Source organism: Scatophagus argus, chromosome 1, assembly GCF_020382885.2.
Source record: "Scatophagus argus isolate fScaArg1 chromosome 1, fScaArg1.pri, whole genome shotgun sequence".
NCBI classification, from domain to species: Eukaryota; Metazoa; Chordata; class Actinopteri; family Scatophagidae; genus Scatophagus; species Scatophagus argus.
Window position 1 is genome coordinate 19,819,692 of NC_058493.1, and position 8,362 is coordinate 19,828,053.

At 38.5% G+C, this 8,362-nt stretch overlaps 1 long non-coding RNA gene across 1 annotated transcript; it reads left to right on the forward strand.

The window, feature by feature from the left end:
• Positions 1–2,239: 2,239 nt before the first annotated feature.
• On the forward strand, positions 2,240–7,615 carry LOC124059836. Its single transcript, XR_006843449.1, has 2 exons — positions 2,240–2,447; positions 7,402–7,615. It is a non-coding gene; the product is annotated as an uncharacterized LOC124059836 (long non-coding RNA).
• The last annotated feature ends 747 nt before the right edge of the window (positions 7,616–8,362 follow it).

Consider the following 8,362-nt stretch of genomic DNA (forward strand, 5'->3'; position numbering starts at 1 on the left):
GTCCAGTGGCATATGGACATGATCCATAATCAGTGAACGTTTCTAGTTGACCTGTAATACACATGGGGAAAAAAGGAGTAAAAAAAAAAAAAAAGCTCAATTGCTTGCTGATTCCTGTCTCGCAGAGATGCCGTCTCACAGCCTCAGAACCAGCATATCATTTGCATGGCAAACTGGAAACTTTTGAAACTGATGTGACCTGAACTTGGGACAAGTTTTTCAGTCATCATAACAGCTTGCCAGCTTTTGCCATGGGAGTGCAGCCTATGGTGCTGTGATTAGAGGCTCTCTCAGTGCTCACAGGGTCTCTGACTCTTGCAGAGAGGACACATTTTTCTTAACAGCTTGGCTGAAATTGGACCACCAGATGGCATCTCTGCATCTCTCCCGGCACTTGATTATGATCAGATGCCTGTGGTCTATCCTCTCCAGAATTAAAGCTCTTATGTGGGGTGAAATCAGTGCTTGATTTGCACTTTTAAGGTGTCTTCACTTAAATATATATGTCTCCTTTAAAGTATACAGTAGATAGTATTCTTTATAAACAATAAACTGTGTTTTGTGTTTCAGTCATTCCACAGAAATCTGGATAGAAATTTACTTAGATTTACATCTAAACAACATAGAGCATACTTAAGTTTTCCATGTGATAGACAAGGCCTTTCTCTGTAGAGTTTGCATGTTCTCCCCTAGCTTGTTTGAGTTGGTGATCTTAAAAAACTTTGTTTAAGTTATTTAAGAGCAACACCATACTCAATTTCAGTTATTTTAAATGTTTATATCTACACTAAATAAAACTTTAAAAAAATGTCTTTGTTGAATGCATAAAAATGTTTATTGTCAATGGGACAAAATAAAAACAGTGTTGTTTTTTTTTAAATAAAAAAAAAAAATTATGTCCAATGACCAGTGTTCTGTACTGAAGACAGAAAATGTGCCCCTGTGTTGATCTAGAATACTAAAATGAAAATACATCTGACTTGATAATAATAATATTTGCAAATGTGTTTTTAGTGTCCAGTTTGTCAAGTGTCAAGTCCACTGTATACAACCCACCACCACCACCACCACCACCTCTTGCAGTGACCTTTATTTATTGAACCCAGCATTTCTGGGGTCAAATAATTATTTTCACCTTCTTCATCTTCATGGGTGTGAGAGACAAGAAACCAATTTGTGATGATATGTGCTGAGGCAGAGGATCAGAATGGCACGTCTCAGACTAAGAGCATCTGAAGCACTGTGTGTTGACAGATTTTAGAGTTGAAAGTTAAAAAGGCTAAAGGAACCACGTTTGTCAAACATTACCATGCAAATGCTCGACCCCCTATGTCAAACAATGCACTACTAATTAAATACTGTAAAGTAAACTATAAATCAAAGTAAACAATAAAAAGTCGACTCTGTGGGGGCACCCTATTCTATGGATTGGTCAGCATCTCTACTGCAGAAGAGAATGGACAAAACACATTAGGAAGTCCAGCTTCGTCCTAGGGAGCCCCCTTGACCCAGTGCAGGCAGTGAGAAAGAGAAGGATGATAGCCAAGCTATCCTCTCTGATGGAGAATGACTCTCAGCCGATGTGTGAGACTCTGACAGCATTGGGCAGTGGTAGGCTGCTTCAACTCCAAGTGTGTGAAGGAGCATTAACACAGGTCCTTCCTCCCTGCTGCTGTGAGACAACCAGCACTGCTCCCGGCAGACCCCTTACACTCCACAATAAACTGAATTTCAACAACTCACTGTGCAATAATCCCCCATCTCCTAGTGCAATACAGTGACCTTTCACTGTGAATCATTTAAAATTAATGAAAATGTAAATACTATGTTTGTTTTTTTGTATAGTTTCTATAAAAGAAGTGTATATTTTTACTCAATTTGCACCTTTATTTTCCTCTTCTCGTACTGCTGTGACAATGAGAATTTCCTCATTGTGGGACTAATGAAGACCTATCTTATTTTATCTTATTTACAAAATGTCAGCCAGTAGATAATCATCAAATATAGATTTATTTAGGAAAATGAGTAGACTCAACTTATGTCTTAAACTTTAATGAAAGTGACAAAGAGGTCAATTTTTGGGATACAAAGAAAGCATGAGGAGCAGGTTGTCATGCTTTGAAGTTTCATTTTCATTTCCTGTTTTATGTTGTAGTTTTTCTCCTCTTGTCTCTTGTTTAGCATTTCATTTCCTGTCTTTGTCTGTTTCCCTCCAATTTTGATTGCTTGCCCCGCCCTGATGGTGTTCACCTGTCCAGACTCCATTGTCTGTATCAGCTGTGCTGTGTCTTTCTTGTGTGTCACTTTGTCTGTGTGGCTGCTTTCTCTGCATTCCTGGGTTTGCTGTACATTTTGGATTATTCTTATTCAGACTTGGACTTTTTTTATCTGGACCTCCAGCCACCTTTAGTTCTTTGTGTTCCCCTGCCTTCTTCAGTTCTGTTTGAGTAAGTAAATTCCATTTCCTTTATTCACTTCACACCCCATGTCCATGTCAACATTTGGGTCCTCCATTTTATGATGCAACATAACACAGTAGATCCATGAGTACACTATCTGCCCAACACCAAACAGCAGACAGGTAAGTTAGCAAGTAACCGGTGAAGAAAGTCAAACATTAAGCAGCTAAATTTCCAAATGGGGTTTGGTCACTTGCTTTGTAGTATCTAAGTGGTAAAACCAATGAGCAAAAAGTAGTTCTGTGAGTTTGGTTTCTACAAAAATGTTATAAAACTTGAGTATTTTATCTCACTGACTGTTGAGTTTGTCCACATCATGATGTACAGAATAATCATTAGATGCATGACTCACTGAGACATATTAATATGAAATGAGGCAAATTAAATCATACATTGGGGAACAAGTTGTTCTCAAATGCTGACAAAGGTTTAGTAGTACTTCATGACTCTACACACTAAATGATGTTCCAAAAGAACATGTAAACAGACAGCATTCTTCCAGCAGTGCTGTACTGTTCAGGGCCTCCCCCAGTAATCTGACTGTGTGTGCTTGAGAGAGACTGAAGGTCAGAGCACATTATTGACCAGTCTTAAGATGTAATACTGGAAACAGTGATGGGATCAAGGAAATGAACATTTGCTGTGACTTCCACCTCCACTAGAGCTGCAGTAAATAGAAAATTGTGAAAGATCCACTTTTCTCTTTTTGTGTCATTCGGTGAAAGCCAAATATTTGTGATGGCTGGTACCATGGATAGAGGTCAACACATTTTGTAGGTAGGTCAGTGGTGCTGATGTGCAGTCCACTCTCCTGTAAAGGCAGAGTTTAAAAGGAGGGATATCTTGGAACAGGGCAATTACCAATGTGTCTGTTGTGTTTTTGGACTTTTAGTGGTGAAGTTATTACTGTGACAAGTCATACGACAAGTTCTGCCATCAAATATGAAGCACACCCTCTGGCACAAGATGGATTTTATTTTAGAATTTTTGAGGACATGGAGATTTTCTGAAATCAAACCATATGTCCTATGAATCTGATTTTTGCACCTTTGCTGCCTTCAGCAGGAGGAACTAGAGTTAGCATTTATTTTCAAAATTTGCATTGTGAGCATTTTTATTTTTGCAACAATTCATTTTACTCCAACTCCAAATAAACATGTACAAAATTGCATTAGAAGGAGGTTATGGTGGATGGATTGGACAACAGCTCCTTGTCTGTTACCAGAAATACTATTTTTAAAAACCAACTTTGTATCTCTGCAAGATGTGTTCATATTAAATGGTTGTTTAGCACACGATTTGTCATTCATCAGCTTGTTGGGTGGAGGATGAGCATGTGGTTTGTTTCATGCCAGAGACCATAGGTACTCAAACACAATCCACAGCTCTGCAGTATCCCCTGTCTGTTGGAAATGGAGCTCAGACTGTGCAGCCCAGTCTCATATTGCTTCATGAAATTATCTCCAGGGATACAAAAGTGAAATAATATAATGACAAGTTCTTTGATTTCTGTTTTGTTTTCACTTCTTTATTCAGTCTGTCATCATTTTTTATTTGTGTTCTTTTGTATTTTTCAACCTGGGAAACGTTACAAGACAACAGCAGACTGTTTTGACCTGAAAATCTAAGATGTGGGTGTCATTTCAAAAGTCTGGAACCAAGCTGAAGACAAAAACTGCGCATCCACACAATAGCAGTTCAATTTAAAACAGGGTTTTCTTTGTGGTCCTGTGGTCCAAGACACATTATACTGTGTGTGATAGGTTTTTGTTGTTTTCCCTCCCCTCGTGTTTCCTTTTACTTGCCACTGTCAACGATTTTCTAAAAGCAAAACTGCCAGAATATACAGGTGAGGGGCAGCTCTCAGCTCTGAAAAACTGCATTTGAAATGTATCATTATTCAAGAGGGGCTGCATAAACAGGCAAAGAATTGATGTGCTTGCCGTAGCTCGCTTAGCAGTGTCATGTGAAATAACCGAGTCCAACTTCTTGTCTTTGGAATATTTATTGCCCAGTGTTAATGTTCTTCAGTGTGTTACATGCAAGAATTCACATCAATTGTCCATAAAACAAAACAAATCTGCAGTGTTTAACTAGCTATCATTTAACTGACTAGAATTTCTGATGATGACTAGTGCGCATAACAGTATTTAAAAGATTAGCTGAATAATCGCAAACATTTCTAATTCAGATATTAACACATGACATCATCCAATGAATACAAGCATTTTGAGAAATATCTGGGACAGATCAATTAGGCTCTCAATAAGTCATAACCTGTTCAGCAGAGGATCACATTCGGATAATTGGAACTCTTCAGTGATGCTTCAGAATAGTTAAACTTGTTTGATGTCACGCAATTGGAGGGAGATTGAAGGGCTCTGATGTTGCCTCAGGGTGCTGAGCAGAATCCACAGTTTAGTGTGTCTCTGGAACAAGCTTGAGGAAAGGCTTATTTAGGCACTATGACACAGAGTGAAGTAGGAGGCAGAGGATAAAGAAGCTAATCTTGTCAGCCTAAAGCCTGCTCCTCTTTCTGAATAACACTGCAGTTTGGTTTTCTTTGTCCTGGCATTTAAATGTAAATATTATGAGACTTGGGCCTGTTGAGGAACATTTCACAGCTGTCTCTGCCCCAAGAGAAAGCAGACAATTCAGCATTAAGGATTCTGCAAAAGCGCTGCATGTGTTTATCTATTCTAATGACCTTAAGAGTATGGATATTACCAGCATACTAATCACCTGTGTGTGTGTGTGTGTGTGTGTGTGTGTGTGTGTGTGCTCTGCTGTTTCGCATTCAAATAGCTAGTCAGGCACAACATGCATGAAGGCAATGTCATTTGCTTTTTATTTCTTTCTCATTTTTTTCACTTCCCACTTTTTTATGTTTAAATGAAATACACTATACTGGAAATGTACAAGGAAATGCCACAATGAACAAGGTTATGTGAATCGCCAATGAGCTAAACCCACTGTAATCGAGAGAAAGAGAGAGGCTGCAATTAGGGTGCTTAGCAGCGATTAAGACGTCATGTGATTGTGTTATAGTCACAACTCGTGGGTGACAAAAATAGGACTCATTGGCAGTATAAGGTAAATTATAAATGTAGAGACTAGACTGCTGCCACTTAGTTTATGTAGTATTTTCAACACTTTGGCAATGTTTCAGTATGTTTTTTCACATTGATTTAAAGATACCTGTTGCCTCTAAATAATAATCTGTACTTTTTGTACCACATAAATATTATTCCACATTTTTAAGTGAGTGTGACTTATAAATAAAGCTGATTGTATTACAATTTGTTCTTTTTAAACAGTAAAAGGGACCAGTTATTTGCAAGAATGTTCACTACTTCACTGTCACATTTATGTAGTTCAATATTCTTTTTTTCCCCCTCTCAATATATTCTTTTTTCCTCTTCATTGTGGTTAGTCTTTGTGTGTTTGGCCACACAAAGACTAACCACAGATCCATAAAAAATCACTGCAAAAGCAGTACCAACAGAATATTCATTAACCTCAAAGGTGTATACGGTAGCTATTGATACAGGGTTTCATTTTAAGACACAGCAACATACCCTTTGCTGGGCATGTATTATTCATACATTTTAGCAGCACAATAAGTAGTTAGTAGATTTCGGGCTGCCAATCATTGGCATTCTTTAAGTGGTCTGGCTGCTCATTGAGTGCGAGATACATGAGGGTGGGGTACTCCATCACTCTTCTCCTCTTCCACTAAAAGGCTTTGACATATCTCCCTGGAGGCCTACAGCCAGTCTGGTGCTCTCTGTACACAGCTTAATGGCTGCTGTCACTGCACAACTCATCCATGATAGACCGAACCCACTCAGCTCAGCAGCAGCCCAATTACCAGTTTTGGAGACAGTTTTGATATACATGTTACATTGTATTACACAATGAATGTCATGCTTTTCTCAGATGTTTGCAAAGCAAGATTCAAAAGTAATGCATATGTATTAGAACCCCTTATATCTACATAAGTAATTCACCATGAATACTTGCCTTTTGAATTATGGGTACATTCAATCTCAAATACTTTTGGGTAAAATGTTATAGCTGTCTAGATGGTTATGTTTATTTTGTAAAAGAGGCACCATGTTTGTGTTTTGTACATAAAGGTGGTGGGGTGGATGGGTGGACACGTAAGGTGCTGAACTTTGACATCAGGAATCTGCATTTGTGTCCTGGGCTGCACTTGTGGGCTACTTAAAACCAGGGGTTAAACTGGTCCAAGGACCGCCCAGAGCTCAGTCCTGAAACGTCATCGGCCCACTTTGATTATGCACCAGTCTAGTTAAAAAGTAAGTCTCAGAAGGCTATACACCGCACTGGTGGCTAAATGTTTGGACTAAAATAGTCCTGTCTTATCATAGTGTTAGCAGCAAACTGTCATGGTCTTGTACATCAAGTCCCCAAGTACCTCCAACATTTTTTTTCCCAAAAAATGAATACTAGTTATTAAATACTAAAGTGATATCCAATTTGGGTGGGTATCAAAAAAAAAAAAAGATCATTGTTGGTCATTTTTTTCAATTACAAATTTGTGGCTATCAAAAATCGCAAATGCTGCTTTGAATGACTTTCTTCATTTTGAAGATTAGCCACCAATTTACTAATTTATTTATCTTTCGTATGTACTCTGGTAGCTGAAAACATCACCATTCATAAGGTCAGGACAGGACATTCAGCACAGTTTCTGACTGTTTTTAGTTCAGTAGCAGGCTGTCCTCAGTCTGTGGATATTCTATCTTATACAAGTTCTGTTGACTGGGTTAATAGCTGCTCATTATTTACAAGTGAGTTATGAGATTGATTGCGTCAGTTCTTTTTGTTCTTTTCTTTTTCTTTGCCACTTTCTTTTAATATACTTTTAATAAGGAACTAACATACTTCATATTACAGTTGTGTTATGTTTTGTCAGGTCAAAAAATAGGACCCAAGTGATTGCAGTCAACAAACAGGCAGACAACACAAACTTAGGGAGCAGGCTGATGAAAATCCAAGTACAGAGAAGAAACACAAAGAACTTCACTGAGAAGAACACAGGCAGGAATACTGATGAGAGACCAACACAGCAAATGCAGATGACCTGAAAACTGAAAGAGGAAAAACACGTGAACTAAATACAGAAGGACCTGACTGACAAATAAAAAGACATGTAACACAGAAAACAGGTGAAAAAAACACAACGGCAGGATGGAAAATAAAAACTGCCACACAAGAAGAGTGAACTTTCAACATAAACCAGTAATAACTAAATTGCAACTTAAAAACATAACATTGCTTTCTAATTGAAAGCTATAGAAACAAGCAAGTGAGGAACATCAGATTGTTGTAGCTTTTCCTAATGAAGCTGTCCTGTTAGCAAATGGACTAAGTGACATGTCAATTGTATAGTCATTTAAATCCTTGAAAAACATATTTAGGGTGGCAGTTGGACTGGAGGCCACTGTTGTGTTTCATTCCTAGTTTCTTTCTCCACTCATGTTCTGCCATCTGTCTAAAGTAAGCTGTCAAAGGCATAAAATGTATTTGTTGTTGTACATTAGCAGGATGTAAGCACAGTCTCTGGGAGACAGGGTTGACAGTGCAATGTTAGTGACTCCTCTCTCATTGCTGTGTTGTAGGTAGACTCCTAACTGGACAGAAATTCCAGACTCTATGACCAAATGAAAACACTGTAAGTCCCTGACTGGTCTGAATTCAGAGCAGTGTGCTGCCAAACTATCTGTATGCTGTACCTTCAGAAAGCTGTCTTGGGGACCGCTCTGCACTGAATCAATATCCAGTTAATTTCAGGCTACACTATGATCCTCTAGCAGTGGCTCATACATACAGGCCTCCTCTCTGGAGGAAAAAAGTCGATGAGCAGAACACCTGCT